This window comes from Sparus aurata, unplaced genomic scaffold, assembly GCF_900880675.1.
Source record: "Sparus aurata unplaced genomic scaffold, fSpaAur1.1, whole genome shotgun sequence".
In the NCBI taxonomy this organism is placed as follows: Eukaryota; Metazoa; Chordata; class Actinopteri; order Spariformes; family Sparidae; genus Sparus; species Sparus aurata.
The window spans coordinates 133,516-150,535 of NW_022045111.1; the positions used below are offsets into that span (position 1 = coordinate 133,516).

Below are 17,020 nucleotides of genomic sequence, written 5' to 3' on the forward strand. Positions count from 1 at the left end.
GGTTTAGTTGTTTCAATCACTTAACAGACCGAAAGGCAATTTGGGACAGGCGTTTAATTCCTTCCTCACAATAATCTTGGATGAAAACATTACAAACTTCTCCAGCTTCTCGGTGAATTCTCTGGCATCCTCCTGTAAGTGAAGTTGTTGCGGCGGAGGAAACGATTCAGCCAACCAGCACTCACTGCAAACTCCTCATCTCTGCTGTCACTCACGGTGGCGGACATTTGTTTCTCCATCGTCCTGATCATTCTGCGGGACACTCTCTCGTGGCGTGCCCGTTTGCTGATAACTCATCCCCGCATGTTTATCTCAGGCTCCTCGCTAGCCTTCTTCCTCCCTCCAGCAGGCAGCCTGGCCCTAGTTGCTGTCCTCCTCGGACAGACGCTCAAGCTCCGTTTCTCTCACTCTCTTCTGGTCGACAGAGAAACATCTAGTGGCTGCTTCCCCCGAGTTTTCCTCTGCATATTTTAACAGAAAGTTTGAATTTCAAGTGGTACTTTTTATTGTTTTGCTGCACCGGAGCCATGGCGATCATCAGTGTGTTACTGACTGACAGAAAGCAGCACACTGCGTGAAAAAGGCGAAGAAGAAAAACGTGCAGTGTCAGTGGACACCTCTTCTTCCTTAATTTTTAAAAAAATAAAAAATTAGACCCGACATTTATTTGGAACCGGCGGTTATTTACCAAAATATACATCTGCACCGGCGTTTAAAGGGACCCTGTGGATAATTGAAACCCGTATATTACTTGGTCATTTACGGTATGAACGGCAAACTACTTTCGAAACACTGCCAGATGGTTTGGTCGATAGGACAAAAGTTATCTGCATGTACTATCGACATGAAATGACTTACCATCGAAGTACATTGAGTCTCAAATATCACTTGCAAGCCAAACACAGGGCAGATGCAGAGAGCCCCCCCCGCCAAAAATGTTCATAATGCAAGCATATTTGCCCTTTCTTATGTTGTTAAAAGTATTAAGAACATTAAAAAATACATCAAGGTACATTTAGAACAGAAAAAAATGTGCCAAAAAAATTGCGATTAATTTGCGATTAATCGCGAGTTAACTATGGACAAAATGCGATTAATCGCGATTAAAAAAATTAATCGTTTGACAGCCCTAATATATATATATATATATTTATATATACATACATTTTTTCTATATATATATATATATATATATATATATATATTAATTGTTCATTCATTTATATTTATGATATCATCAAGGACATGAATGAATTTATTGAGGAAAGGAACATTTGCCAGGAAGGTGTTGTTTATTCAAAGAAAGAGCTTTATTAGCACAAACACAATCACACGGCATGTACAAAGCATAATCTGCCCACACAACAAACGGGAAGCTCACAAGACGCCCAAAATCCTACAGCAGGGCGAACTGTCTGTTTTTGTAGACGTCTGTGGTGCGCTGCCCTGTACTCTGTCTTGCTTCCAGCAGCTGTAGAAACAATCAATAAAGACATTCAGTACTGCGCGATGCACTGCGTATGGATACAACACATCTATTATTAAATAGAATTATAGTCACATTGACCAAAAACGGATCTAATCTAATAAATCTTACCCTCTTTGTCCTCGATGGACTCTGTGCTGAACTCCTCACAGCGTCCGCCTGCGATGCAAGATCTGATTGTTTGTTGTCCTGTGTACTGTCTCGTAATGTCTCACAGGCAGCTTGAAAACAATTAAAAGAGTGGTATGAATAAAGAAACGTAAGTCACAGAAAAATTAAACGAGGGAGAAAACAATAACAGTAACTTACACATAATGGAGTCATTATCGGTATCGGGTAAATCTGGACTTGCGGACATAGCTCCGAGCTAACAAGAGGTCGCGGCCTTGTTATGAGGCGAGGTTAGTCTGTGAAAACAAAATGCTTGCAGCAATAAACCTCCATGTTCCTCTTCAACAGCGAAACTCCGTCCGTAAGCGACAATCTTCGAGGCTTCCCGGCAAAGCTCCTCCAGTCCGTGCAGACGTCCTCTCGACAATGGCCGGGCCGCCAGCCTAGCTCCTGCTAGCTAGCTTAGCTCCTACTAGCTAGCATAGCCGAACCTGCTTCGTGTCCATTAAAACATAAACACTTCGACTACAATGGAGAGTCCAACTCACAAACTCCCACAGTTCACAGTCTGTTAGTGATAAAACACGACACTGACGACACACACAGTCCACTGTTAGCTGCTGGACGCCATTAACTCTCCGCTCCTTCTTCCTCGTCACTCACGCTCCGGTCTACCCAGAGGTGTAAAAACTCTTAAAGGTCATGAACTCTCACATGTAATAGGAATTACTTTTTTAACTGCTTTTAAAACATTCAGAACCCATGAAATTATAGAAATACTTTTTTTCACATTCTAATATCTTGGTTATCTCAAAATATTTCATGCAAATTTAACTTCTTAACAACTGCCGTTTTATCTTCAACTTGTTTCCAGGAGAGAGAGAGAAAAGAATGAATAATATTTTTAACATAACACTGGCCATTGCTAATGACATACACAGTAATTAATCTAGCATACTTTCATTAAATAAATCAATTCAAGCTAAAATATAAGGGTCTATAATAGGCTATACTGAGCCTCATCTATTCAACCACAAATTTTCTTAAAATGAAGTTAACACCTCGTAGAAAAAGGTCACCTGGGGTAAAACTCCCCCTGCTACCCTGATTTGCTTTTGTATAGCTCACAGCATTTACATTTACATGTTAAAGCCTCCCCTAGAATCAGGGGGAGGGGGTTCATTGGGGACAACTGCCAAGCAAGGCCCACGTCAATTTACGACAATTTACATCAGTTTTCGGTGTTGCCTGCAAATTGCTGCGTGCAGTCCCAAACCTGAAATTCCACGTCAATCTACAGTGCCACATACTGACGAATATCCCACTTTTCATGCAGTGTTACAGAACCTCAAAAAGTCCATCTGATCGCTGCTCCTGTGTCAGAGCTCGTGTCAGGTGAAGAATATCAGGTGAAGTTTGATGATGTCAGAGTTTATTGATGATGTCAGAGAAAGAGCTTCTTTCGGCTTACAGATAAACAATTTCATTATTCCTGAGATAAAAGAGTAATAAAAGGAATATTGTGATGTTGGGACTCAGAAGGATTGTGACATAAATATTAAACATTAAGTTAAAGGGATATTCCGGTGTAAATTTAATTCATGGTCTAACACACTATGAAACTGTGTTAGACTCCCTTTCGAGAGATCAAGTTAGGAGACCGCTAATTTACGGAGTTTCATCAACCTCAGAAATGACCGCATGACAACAATACACTGCAGTAAATGGATCCAAATATAAACCGCCACCAAAAAGCCACAAATAATGCTCAGAACAGCACCAAACATCAGCAACAGTACAAATAGGGTCTCAGCACAGTCTGTGGCATTAAAACTCCACTAGCTTAGCTGGATTTCCATTGTGAAGCTAAAAACAGATTGTACAGCTGCTGTACCTCCTGCACGTTGCCGTCAGGCGGGCAAAAAGTGTCGATCCCCGAGTGCGACCTGATAGGCAAGAGAGTAATGGTGAATTGCTCCTCAAGCGTGCCTGTCATGTCGCACTCTGGGATCGACACTTTTTGCCTGCCATGACGGCAACACGCAGGAGCTGAAGAAGCTAACGTGAGTAGTTCAAAAGCCTTCTTTTTCATAAACTCTGTGTACACAACAATGTTCTCAGTGCTCTTGTTCATGAGTAGAGACCCTGGTGATGCTATGAGCAAAGTTTCATGTTGTGTCGAGCCTTCTTAGTGTTCTAAAAATAGAGATTTTGATGCTAGCATGTCCTGCCCCATGCACTCCCGTTCAAAATTAATGTGCCCAAAACCGAAACTACGGTAAATCTTAAAAGTGCCTCTTTCGTCCTAATTATGCTTTCACACGAAGGTTTGACCCATATTCAATCCCAAATAAAGCCTTGGTTGCTTTTTGGCGGGAGTTTCACTTTAACTTACATCCACACACAACATAGGCTACTTGGAAATCTCATTCACACTCTCCCACGCCTCTCTTTGTTTCATTTCCGTTTTCAATTTGACTATCAAGCTCTTATCTTGTAGGTTACTGACCTCGATTCTTTCAGCCCTAGCAACTGTTTTGGAAGTTGACGCCTCGCTGTAGGTGAGCTGCTTCTTGGCTGCTTCGGCTTTAACCATCCTCGAGTGTTTGGAGGTGCCAAAGTGTTTGTCCAGCATCGACTTCCGCCTGTGGTCCAACACGCAGTTGCACGGAGTGCAAAATAATTTGCCTCCACTGCCACGTAACACACTGGGAAAATGCTTTGCTTGGTCTTTTGCGCTTATTTTTCTTGGCAAATGAGTGATTTGCGGATTTTCTCATGTCTTCTTTGCGGGGCAGGTTTCCCATGCCACACTTCATAACGTTCCCAAGGCAACAGGAGGAAAATGGCTGCTCTTGTGTGAGGTAGATGTAACATTTTTCAACTTTCTGCTATGATATATGTGACTTTTTTATAATGGTGTCAAGATGATATTAAAATGCTACCCAAATGTTCTTTCTTATAAGTTAGATACGTGTAATGGATATAAAGGTCACATTATTTTCATTGATGCATTCTTTTATAATATATTCAGGAAAGTCAGAAATCCAGTTCAGATGTAGAGCAGATGGAGGAAGCAGCAGCTGGACCGTCAGGGCTTCAGGTGAGGTCTGAAAATGGTTCTGTGATGAGATATCATCACTGAAAGTGAAGGATGATTGGGTTTTATTTGACCTTTATATTACCATTTTTTATCATAAGTTGTTTTTTTCTCTCTTTTTGAATGACAGAGTTCGTTCCATAAAGCCTGAAACATTCCCCTAAATATACAAAAGTTCTTTCTAATACGTTATTTTTTATACATTATTCTTTTACCTTTTCATAACACAAACATGAGGTCATGTACGTACATTCAGTCACACTGAATGATACACTTGAATACTCGCCACAGGATGATACACTTTGGTTCACAGCTGTTTACAACAATTTCATCCGTCACACTCTGCATCAGCTGAATATGTAACCCATTTAGCCCAGTAATCGTTCCCCTTCTCCTTCTGTAATCTCAAAGTGACAGTTCTACGCTCCATACTGTATATGTCATGTATTATATTTTTCCATTGATTCAGGGTGGGAGGTTCTCTAAGAAGCCAGCATCTAGTTATTGCTTTTTTACTTGCTGCCATGGGGATCTTTAATAAATATCTGTCCCTGTTATGCAGATCCTTTGATATATTCCCCATATAAAAAGAAAGACAAGTCAATGTCAAATCCCAGAATCCTCCTTGTTATAGCCTGTGCTTGAGTCCAGAAACGTCCAAAAAAATGTGAGCATGGTCTGTCATTAGCTGTCCACATTGTCTCCAGCAGTCGGTCTGATGACCAGTTTGATTAGATTTTATATTTGGGGTTATGAAAAACTTCATCAAATTCTTCCAGCTGGTTGTATTCTCTCTCTCTTTGCCTGTTTTCTCTCCGTCTCTCTCTTTGTTGCTCTCTGGCGCCCTCTCTTCCTTTTGCCTGTGTCATCTTTCAGGAAGACACACCTGTCCAGGTGTGTTGAATCACCTGATGACGTATTTAAGGAGGATTGAGTGGAAGCCTCGCTCTCTCTCTGGAGCCCAGCTCTCACTGAAAGGAGGAGATGTTTTACCTTGTGTCTCCTTGTTACCTTTTCCTCCCCACATGTTTTCAGTGTTTTGTTAATTTGTTTGTAGTTTAGTTTTGGAGATCACCAGTAATCCAGTTTTTGGTTTCTTTAGTTCATTAAGGTGAGATTAATTTCTCTCTCTGATGAGGTTAGAGGGGACAGCTGGGTGCGACGGCCCAGTGATTTCCCCTTTTTGTGTATTTCAGCTGGATCTCCAACCTCTCTTTTGGTAAGTAGTTTTCAGTCTTTGATATCTAAATTAAATTTGGTTTATCACTCAAGAATCACTGATACTGACACAATTTTATTTTTTCCAGCCTCACCAACGTCATGCTGCACAGCGGCCTACATCTTAACTTCATCTGATAGTCTGCACAGTAACAAACAAATTAACACGGAAGCTACTGTGTTTGATCAGATCCACTTCAAAACCGATGGAGTTCATCCTGACACTATGTTGGCATCCCAGAAGTCCAATTTTAATATAAAGTGTCAGAGCTTTGATGTGCAGGTGAGTTTAATAGATGTATGCTGCTATTAAATACACTTTTATTTGACTCGAGACTTAAACTGTACTTTAATTAACACATCGATGTACAACAACGGTGAGATAAGAGCAAAGAACATTCCTTATTCACAAAGATAGAATCCCAAATATCATGCTGCAGTGGACCAGACAGCGTGACGTCACACATCATGATTGTGTTACAATGGCTCACAACTCACTTCTTCCTTTCACTCATTACAGGTGACTGGTTGTACTACATGAGGTACACTGGCACAACTCGCTCAATGGGGGTGAAGGTCCTCCGTGGGGCAAAAGAGGTCTTTGAGGAGGCTCACTTCAGCAGTGGACACCGCAGCCAGAGAACCACCAGAGAGACAATCTCTCAGGTTTTACTGGCCTGGAATGTCAAATGCCACCTTCACCTCCTCCTCTGGGCCATCCACAGGCTGTTGGCACTCGCCTGCCTCGTTAAACACCACAGTGGACTCTCCGATCATCAAGAGTATGTTTGATAATTTGTAAAAAGAATTATAATATTGAAACATTTTGTACAGCACTGACAGTCTCATTCACTGCATGAAAAGTGGGATTTTCGTCAGTAGGCGGCACTGTAGATTGACGTGGAATTTCAGGTTTGCGGCAGTTTGCAGGCAACACTGAAAACTGACGTAAATTGTCGTGGGCCTTGCTTGGCAGTTGTCCCCCAGGGACCCCCCTCCCCCTGATTCTAGGGGGGCTTTAACATGTAAATGTAAATGCTGTGAGCTATGCAAATCAGGGTAGCAGGGGGAGTTTTACCCCAGGTGACCTTTTTCTAAAAGGTGTTAACTTCATTTTAAGAAAATCTCTGGTATAAATAGATGAGGCTCAGTATAGCCTAATTATAAACCCTTATATTTGAGCTTGAATGGATTTATTTAAAGTATGCTAGATTAATTACTGTGTATGTCATTAGCAATGGCCAGTGTTATGTAAAAAAGATGATTTATACTTTCTACTTATTCTCTCTCTCTCTCTCTCTCTCTCTCTCTCTCTCTCTCTCTCTCTCTCTCTCTCTCTCTCTCTCTCTCTCTCTCTCTCTCTCTCTCTCTCTCTCTCTCTCTCTCTCTTAAAATATAAAAAAAAAAAGTATTTCTATAATATCATGGGTTCTGAATGTTTTAAAAGCAGTTAAAAAGTAATGCTCATTGCCTGTGAGAGTTCATGACCTTTAAGAGTTTTTACACTTCCGGGTTGACCGGCGCGTCAGTGACGAGGAAGAAGGAGCAGAGAGTTAATGGCGTCGAGCAGCTGACAGTGGACTGTGTGTGTCGTCAGTGTCGTGTTTTATCACTAACAGACTGTGAACTGTTGTCGGACGACGTGCTGTGAGTTGGACTCTCCATCGCAGTCGAAGTGTTTGTGTTTTAATGGACACGAAGCAAGTTCGGCTAAGCTAGCTAGCAGAAGCTAGGCTAGCGGCCCGGCCATTGTCGAGAGGACGTCTGCGCGGACGGGAGAAGCTTTGCCGAGTCGCCACGAAGAATGTCGCCAGCGGACGAAGCTTTGCTGCCGCAGAGGGACACGGAGGTTTATCACTGCGAGCATTTTGTTTCCACAGACTAACCTCGCCTCATAACAAGGCCGCGACCTCCTGTTAGCTCGGAGCTATGTCTGCAAGTCCAGATTTACACGATGCCGATAATGACGCCATTGTGTGTAAGTAACTGTTTACGATACCGTTTTCTCCCTCGCTTAATTTTACTGTGACTTACGTTTCTTTATTCATACCAGTCGTTTTAATTGTTTTCCAGCTGCCTGTAAGACATTACGAGACAGTACGCAGGACAACAAATAACCAGATCTTGCATCGCAGGCGGACGCTGTGAGGAGTTCAGCTCGAAGTCGATCGAGGACAAAGAGGGTAAGATTTATTAGATCCGTTTTTGGTCAATGTGACTATTATTCTATTAAATAATAGATGTGTTGTATCCATACGCAGTGCATCGCGCAGTACTGATCGTCCTGATTGTTTTTACAGCTGCTGGAAGCGAGACAGTGTGTTAGCTGAGGATGAGGTGGACCTTTGGAAATGCGCCGCCATGGACCTGATGTCTGAGGAGGAAGACGGCACAGGATGGCGGGTGTCTGGATGAATTGTGCGACCTCCGTCCTTTCGCAGCCGGGAGCTCACCGAGCTCTGCGCCACGCTGCTGTCACATGAGAGGCGATTCCGAAGTAGCAGCGCACCACAGACGTCTACAAAAACAGACAGTTCGCCCTGCTGTAGGATTGTGGGCCTCTTGTGAGCTTCCCGTTTGTTGTGTGGGCAGATTATGCTTTGTACATGCTGTGTGTTTGTGCTAATAAAACTCTTTCTTTGACTAAACAACTCCTTCCTGACAAATGTTCCTTTCTTCAAAAAAATCATTCATGTCATTGATGATATCAGAAATATGAATGAAAAAATCATATAAATATATAAACATATATATATATATATATATATATATATATATATATATATATATATATATATATATATATATATATATATATATATATATATATATATATATATATATATATATATATATATATTCCCACTGGGGTTTGCATTTATAATGACCCAGGGTGACCAATCACGAGTGATTTTGCTTGTTTATCAGTAGTGGTTTCATCCAATACTGAGTGAGGATATTCAAGTCAGCCCACACACTCTCTGGCCAGGCGTGGTTTCGCTGCTATTCATATGCAAATTAGAGGCGTTCGCACCTCCGGGAGCTCCACTGACGTCATGGTTAGTTTCCGACAATTTTCGGCACAGACAAACGCCACGTTCACAGCCTGTAAATTGTCGTTAACTGCCGAAAATTAGGGAGATTTCCGGGCGTTTACGGGGCCGAAAATCCCACTTTTCATGCAGTGATTTTTAAACTCATTTTTATAGATGTGAATTGCATGGGAGGGGAAAAAGATCAACATCCTTGGATCGACAGGTAATGAACGCATATCTGACACTCCTGGTGTTACAATTTAATAAGGAGTCCAGAGAAGGTGTTGGTCCTCAACTCGGAGGATGAAGACGATTCGGCAACACAAAAGGCCAACAAAAACTCAATAATTTGACAATATTCTCACATTTAGTTGTCCTAATAAGTCATCCACAGCACTTTGATTCATTATTTTACTGATCGTCCCAGAGTTCTTCAAATACATTGTGGGGGTCTTTAATGAAGATCGCTGGATGCTGGTGGTAATGGTTTCTTCAACTTGATGGTCATCTTCTAAGCAGCACACATGATTTGTTAAATACCCTTTTCTGCCAGTAATCGTTGATTTAGTTATTTTATTTTGGCCTGGAGATGGCCGGCAGTCCTACTTTTCAGTTTAGTTTATAATGTGGTTTTGTCAGGCAGGGAGGGGGCAGCTTGGACGTCCCTATAGGGGGCGGCCTGGTCCCCCCCCTCCATTCTGCTGAGTTTGGCCGGCTTCTCCAGGTCTCTTTTGGTTTGCTGACTTTATCTGGTAAAGTATTTGTATTGCATTTCAGATATGGTTTCATTAAAGAATGTTTATTTCTTTTATTTAGTTGGTTTGCAGCTGTGACTATTGTAAAACTATTTCACCATAATATTTGGGTTAATCTTTTGTCCATTCAGATTGGCTGCTGTGCCGACGATGGTACCACAGGATCCGTGCCAGAGACCGACAAAGGAGAAACATTTTTCTGCCTTGCATGCCAGGAGTGACATTTATCATTAAAATGTTTTAATATTATTTTGTTCTGAGGCTGTTTTTGTTGACATATTTGATTTTCCAGGTAGGGGAGACCAGGGACAGTTGTAACACTTTTAGCAACTTTAGCAATACATCAACAACCATTTACACTGGAATAACCCCTTTTTTAATTTTTTATTTTATTACAAACTGTCAACTGCTGTAATAGGTTGCATTTCACTCTTGGTGAAGGTATTTCAACAGGTTAAAAAAAGGAGTTAGTGGGCTATAATCTGTCAAATATAAACCTTTAAGCCTTTCAGTGACAAAAGAGGAGCTGCAATCACTTTTTGGCAGGTGGAATATGTTACACTGAGGGGGAAACTAGAGGAGGACCTAAATGCAGGATAGGGGAAACAAAAAGAGAGCTCTAATTTACAGAAGCTAAAATTTACAAAAACCAGAACTAGAGAAAAACGAGTCAAGGACCAAAAACAAAGCAGCAATAAAACAGCTTAAACAAAGTGCAACAGGAAAAACAAAGTTCACATCAAATGGTAAGAAATGTAAATCCAAACATACCAACGGGGAAGACACAGGAGGAGACACCAGAGGCTGACGGAACCACAGGAGAACTGACAAGAACCTGGGGGAGAACCAGAGGAGCTGATGCATGTTCACTGTAAAACACTCTGAAGGTTCATCAGGTGTGTTGATCTGATTTAAGACTGAGAGTTCAATCAGGAAAGGATCAAACTGAATATCTAGGAGCTTTCTTGTGAATATGTTACAATCTGGTCCATCAGGCTGAAATTCTCAGGATCTCTCCCTCAACTTGTCTAAAATGTCTGAACCAAATTGTATGTTGACAGAAGAGGCTCTGAGATATTTTAGAAAGTGCAGTACAGATTATCTCCAGCAGATGTCCACAGAGCTCTCTAAAACTTCTCCAAAGTTACCAAATGAATCTGAAATGGACCAGTTGTGTTTTCATTTTATTCAGTCATGAAAACGACGACTGTGTGTTTCTTTAGTGTGTTTAAGAACATGTAATCTATCAGTGAAGATCTTCCTGTTGTGATTAAATGTCTCTCTGATGAACCCCAGCAGCTCAGCTGATAGAGAGTGTGACCCGTTACAGAAACCCTGCAGAGGTCCAGGGTTTGAGTCGGACTAGATTGTTGCTCTGTGTGTTGTCAGCACAGCCAGTTTTAAACAGGTGATCGTTCTTTAGACAGCGCTTGGTTTCTGTCTGTGCTCTTTGTGTCTGTGGACGCATGCTGATAAAATTCGGGACATCACTAAAAGACTAATTGATCCAACAGCCAGATGAGTGTTGGAGGCTGGAAGATGTGTTGGGATGTCCACTGAACGACAACAAAGAGATGAACTGTGACGTTAAAGATGTGTTCAGCCTCTGTCACCTCCCAAGATATACAGAGGATGTTTGTGATCACACTTTTATAAACTGATTGAATCTTTTCTATGATCCACCACTGCGTGAGGAATTGGAAATGATTATATCGACACTGTTTACAAAGATTTCAGCTTTTGGAATTTTCAACACTTTGAAGTTTCTGCAGATATGAAGCAGCCGACATAAATCTGTCTGTGGAAAATATGAATCTTCAGCAGGTATTTTAGTTATAACAACCTCAAGCGAGCTGCACATTTCTGTGTTTATATGAGCAGTATTTGTTCTGTTTGGGAAACCCCACAGTTACTGGAGCATGTCATCATCACTCTAATGTTCCTTCACATTTGTGAAAACAGAAAAAATGAGCAAATGTTTTTGTCTTTGTTTTGACTTATTTAAGATTGCTTCTGATTTGTGTAATCTGAACATTTGTAATCATTTCAGAGCACTTAAACTGTCCAACAGTCAAAAAATGTTGAAAAGCAAACAATGTAATAAATTCCCAAATCCACACCATGTTTACCAAGTGAAATATTCTGCTTCAGTCCATATTTATTGGCTTTTAGCTTTTCAACAATTATATTTTCACTGTGGGAAAAAAATACTTGCCCTCTGATTTCTGCACAGACTTGATGGCGTGTTCTAGCAGTAATCTAACAGTGTGATTCATATAACTGTGATAACAAACAGGAAACAGCTGTTACACTATGATAGTCTGTCCTGGTTCCACTGCAGACGCTGCCTGTACCTGGCTGCTTAGCTGTCAGTATCTCTGCAATACAGTACAAACAGTGCAGATAAACAGTAGTCAGCACAATTATTTTCTCGTTTTATTGCTTTTACAAATGGAACCATTGTCAATATACAACATATATACAATTCATTCTGTCAAAGTGAAATCAGATTCCTACCAGTGTAAAGAAAATCAGTCCAACAGAGAATATGTGGCTGGACTTGAAAGTGTTCACGTCTGATCCTGTGCAACCTGACAGAACTGGAGCAGTTTTCAAATAAGAATGTAGTAAAATTGACTCACACATATTGATGTTTTGATATTATTAACTACACAGTTAATGATGGCTAACGTTAGTTTTGAATTGTTGGTGTAGGTCTTTATGGTTGTATCGCAGCTGGTGATGGAGGTCGGTTGTTTTTCCTCTAGAAGTCGCAACAACTGCTCGGCATGTTTTACACAGCACCTGTGTTTGAAACACGTCGTCTCTCCTGAATCCCAAATAAGTCCATATAGCAGAAGATAGTTTCTGTTCACCGAGGTCTTTGTCGACCAACTTTTCATGGCTTTTCTCTCCTCCCTTGGCCATCATAACCTGGCAATCACTGTAGGTGGATTTCATCGCTCGAAGTGGAGATTCAGTTCCCATCGGTCAGTTCGGCAGGAAGAATCGTGTCGTTTGTTCTCTCACTCGCTCAGTTACGTTTCCAGTACAACGATGTTCAGCTGTGAATCATGTAATGAACAGTTCTCAGTTCCTCGTTCTCAAGTGATCGTGTTAACAGTCAACACAACACTGTATTTCAAGACAAACACATGGCTGCAACTTTATTATTATGTGTACTTTTAGACAAAACAACAGCTAACAGCTAAAGCCGGCTAGCCAAGAACAAGTGATTGACAGAATGAGAACGGCAGGAGAGGAATCAGTGAACAAACGAGAACGGGAGCTCCCCATTCTCAAACAATGGTGCTAACTATATGCTAGACTCAGCATACTGTAGCGTCCCGTCCGGGACCGCTGTGCGGACAATGGACTCGTGAGCTTTTGGTCTTATAACGTGCATTTATTGTCACAACTCTTATTGACCACCGTTGGCTGTAATCACACCATACAACACAACTTCTGACTCTCCCTCCTTCAACCGGAACCAAAACATAACCACGCCAACCTCCTGACGTCACTTCCTGCTCCTCACCAACAACATGAACATTCAGAGCTTTTCATAAAACATTTAACACATATAACAGAACACATTTACCAGGTCGCTACAATACGATTGGCCGGCTCTCAGCACTCCTCACTCCTAAACAGTGAGCAACACAGCGACTGTTCTGTGTGAACGAACAAACGAGAGAGAGTGAAAAGGGGCAAACGGTTCAGTTCATTCGCGTTAAAGAGTTGTTTCTTCGAACTGATTCGTTTGGACTGAGACATCACTAATCACCACCAAACTGATGCCGATTAATTTTGTCAGGGTAGCTAACAGCCAGCTGGAGCGTCATCTGATTGGCCCTTGTATCCAGGGCTCTGTCTGATAGGCTAAATGTTGGCATGCTCAAGGTTCATGCATGGTGCATGTAAACAAAATAATTGTTCTTATTCAAGAACCGGCTCTTTCGGCTCTTTCGGCTCCTCGGAATTTTTGGTTGCTTAAATCAATGTATTACCAAAAATGATGAAACATGATGTTTAAAATGAATTACTAATGTACAAAACGTACATCATATGAAAATTATAAAAATGATTATTTATGTGGCTTATTGTACTCAACATGACAGAGTGCTACAAAAACTGTAGACGCTGCAGCAGCAGCAGCAGTTGCAGCAGACAAACTGACACCTTCAGTAGCAGCAGGTTCACTTGCTGTCTTTTTTCTTCCCACTGCACTGATGGATGTTCAGTTCTAATGTGCCTGTGCAGGTTATCTGTAGAGACTGCCGCATGTGAGATTTTAACCTTTCATACTGTGCACTCAATTTTACTGCGTTTCATGCTGTCACTCATTTTCTCACCTTTCCAGCGTGTTGTCTCTCTAGCGGCTGTTCTTAAGAGCTGCTTCGTTGGTGACCAACACATCACTAGTGTCAGGCAGTCTTTTGCGATGTGTTTATCGCACATGAGACAAAGAAAACCAGGTTTACTTCCAACCAGAGGTGTAAAAAGCAGCTGTGAGCAGATTGTGTACATTCAGTATTTACAGGTGTGATAAACATAATAACCTTTGAGGGATGAAGACACTGAGATATAAACAGTGTGAACACGTGCAGCAGGACAGAAGGACAAATGTACAATGCAGGTATCAGAGCAGAGTAACGTCACTGAGACGTTATATGGAGAATAAACAGCTGCGTGTTGACCAATCAGATTGCTTGGTCGGAACTACTACCAAGCAATCTGCTTGGTTAACAAGACATTTTGACCGTGCTCAGATTTTTGAGAGGAAGGAATTAAACACCTGTCCGAAATTGCCGCCTGGTCCTTAATAAACACCTGAGGCCTGTACTGCGAAGGGGGCTCAACATAGCCAGGCTTTGTGCTCATGATGCAGCTCAACAAAGCCCCAAGTCCCCAAACAGAGTTAAACGGTACTGCGACGGTGGTTATCAACTTACTTTGTCAAGTCCGGTTCTCTGCTTTGTGCTCTGCGCGCGTACATGTAAAAGGGGGCGTTTGACGTCATATTATTCTACTTCCGTGCGAAAATGGATCGATCCCGGGCCACATATTTTACTCAAGATGAGCAGATTCTTATTATGCAGGACTATGAAGAATTCAAGGACACAATCACGGCAAAAAGTAACACTGTCGCCGCCAGTAGAGCGAGGGAGGGCTGCTGGCAGAAAATAGCTGACCGTGTAAATGCGTAAGTTAACAATGATTAATATTAAGATAAATATTATATTAAGCCCTTAGTGTTTTAATTTCTGAAAGCTCAACATTGTGCAACTTTTACATATTAACCCTCATCCATTTAAAAAATAAATACACTGAAGTAACAACTATCTTTTCTCATTTTTGAATGATGTCTATATTGTTTTCACATTTTACTGATCTCAGTTATAGAATGCGCGTGTGTGTTTTATTGAAAGCGAGGCTGAGTGTGCGTAGGCTCGGTGTTTTTTTTTTTATTATTACTGTGTCGGGATGAACAAGCAAATGTAGCGACTGTCCCTGTACAATGACAATAAAGAGCTTCCTGACAGTGAAAATCGCTCAAGCCTGTAAGATTTGTGTTTGGGTGTACACTGCCCTACAACGGGTGAAACATTGATCAGTTCATCAGTTTATTCAAGCCACATCAAAGAAATAATTAACTTTGCTCATTATCTGTGACAAATAAATACTAGGTTGGCCTAATTAATATTTCATATTGCATTTTATTAAGATGTGGAAGCAGCAGTCGGACATGGCAGCAAGTTAGAGCCAAATACAAACACATCATTCAAAGTGGTATGTAGCCAAGCTGCCCCATCATTTTGTCAGTGTGGATAACATACTGTTTCCCATTTTATTTTAATATATCACTATCTTAAGCCAACAGGAAGAAGAATGAAAAGGGGAAGATTTCATTATGCAAGCAAGTAATACTGATGATGTAGAGGGGTATGAAAGTAGCCTACATTACCAGATATTTTATAGAATCCTTCCTTAACAAGCATTGTGCTCAAATGACTTGGGAACACTACAAACACGCAACACGCAGTGTTCTTGCTCAGATTTGCTGCATCACCAACTGAATGTAAAAAGGTTCCCGTGGCAAAAAAAAATGAAGGGCTACACAAACAGTTTGCCTTACAGTGAGCGCACAGCTTCTTCGAGTGGCATTCCTGACACTCGGCTCAATAAGTGAGCAAATGTTCCGTATTCCCTCGGCTGAAAATCTATATCGCTCATAGAGAATTTCATCAGGAAATGCCAGCGGATCAGCGCGATCTCGAAGAAGCCGCTCACATCGTAGTGCTGCCAGAATTATTCTTGCTCCCAGGTCCACCGGGTTCTCAATGAATGGTGACGCCATCTCCGAATGATTTACACAGTGAAACAGCGGCGCTTTTATAGCCGATTTTAAGCTGAAACTCTGAACATAACCTGGTCGGGACCAGGTTATGAGCTAAGCATAAGTTACCATGGTGATCTAGCCGGGTTAAAAGAGAGCCACCTTTGTAGTACAGGGAAGCCTGGCTTTAGACTCAACATACCTCGCTAACCCACTAAACTGGCTTCGCAGTACAGGCCTCTGGTCTGTTCGGTGACTGAAACAAATAAACGCCCTGACTATTATTTATTTTCCCTTCAGTGTGAGAGACACTATTGTGACCGCGGTGAAAACGTTTTATAAAAAATATCAACGTCTTTGTTATAACTTGTGCGATACAAATAAGCATCTTCTGTGTATCTGTGCAGTATTGATTTAGTTCGGGAAATTCCGAGACTGCGATAAAACGGTTACGTCAGCTCAGAGTTCATCATCTGGGACGAGAAAATCCTTTCTGTTGCTAGGTCGTTACTAAGGGTTGGATTATTTGCTGGAGTGGTAAACTACGTTCCATTACACATATGAGTCAACTGACGTGACTGATTTTTTTCAGTTATTAGTCAGACCCCATGTGTTTCCATGGAAACGCGACGCACACTCGCTGATACATTTTATTTTTGTTGGTTTTAGTTGTATAATTGTGTAACCGTGGAGATTATTATGTGTTATTTTAATTATTATAAATTTTATGTTATCACCCTTAGAATTATTTGTATTATATTAGCCTATTTAATGTTATTGGGTTTATTTTGTGTTTAAACTATGAGGTATTATTGATTTAATTATTTAATTTAGTCTATAATATTTTATCATCACACTCGGTGTTTCCCCTTCAGAGGTTTTGAAGAGAGAGAGAAAGTATGAGTAGTATGACGTTGGTTCCGCTCGCCCTTGTTTTGGTGGGGACCGATAATACAGACACTCCAGAGAGAGCTC

At 41.2% G+C, this 17,020-nt stretch overlaps 1 long non-coding RNA gene across 1 annotated transcript; it reads left to right on the forward strand.

Annotated features, from left to right (window-relative positions):
- Positions 1-6,115: 6,115 nt before the first annotated feature.
- On the forward strand, positions 6,116-9,920 carry LOC115577712 (uncharacterized). Its single transcript, XR_003983253.1, has 3 exons — positions 6,116-6,198; positions 6,436-6,697; positions 9,837-9,920. It is a non-coding gene; the product is annotated as an uncharacterized LOC115577712 (long non-coding RNA).
- Positions 9,921-17,020: the final 7,100 nt, after the last annotated feature.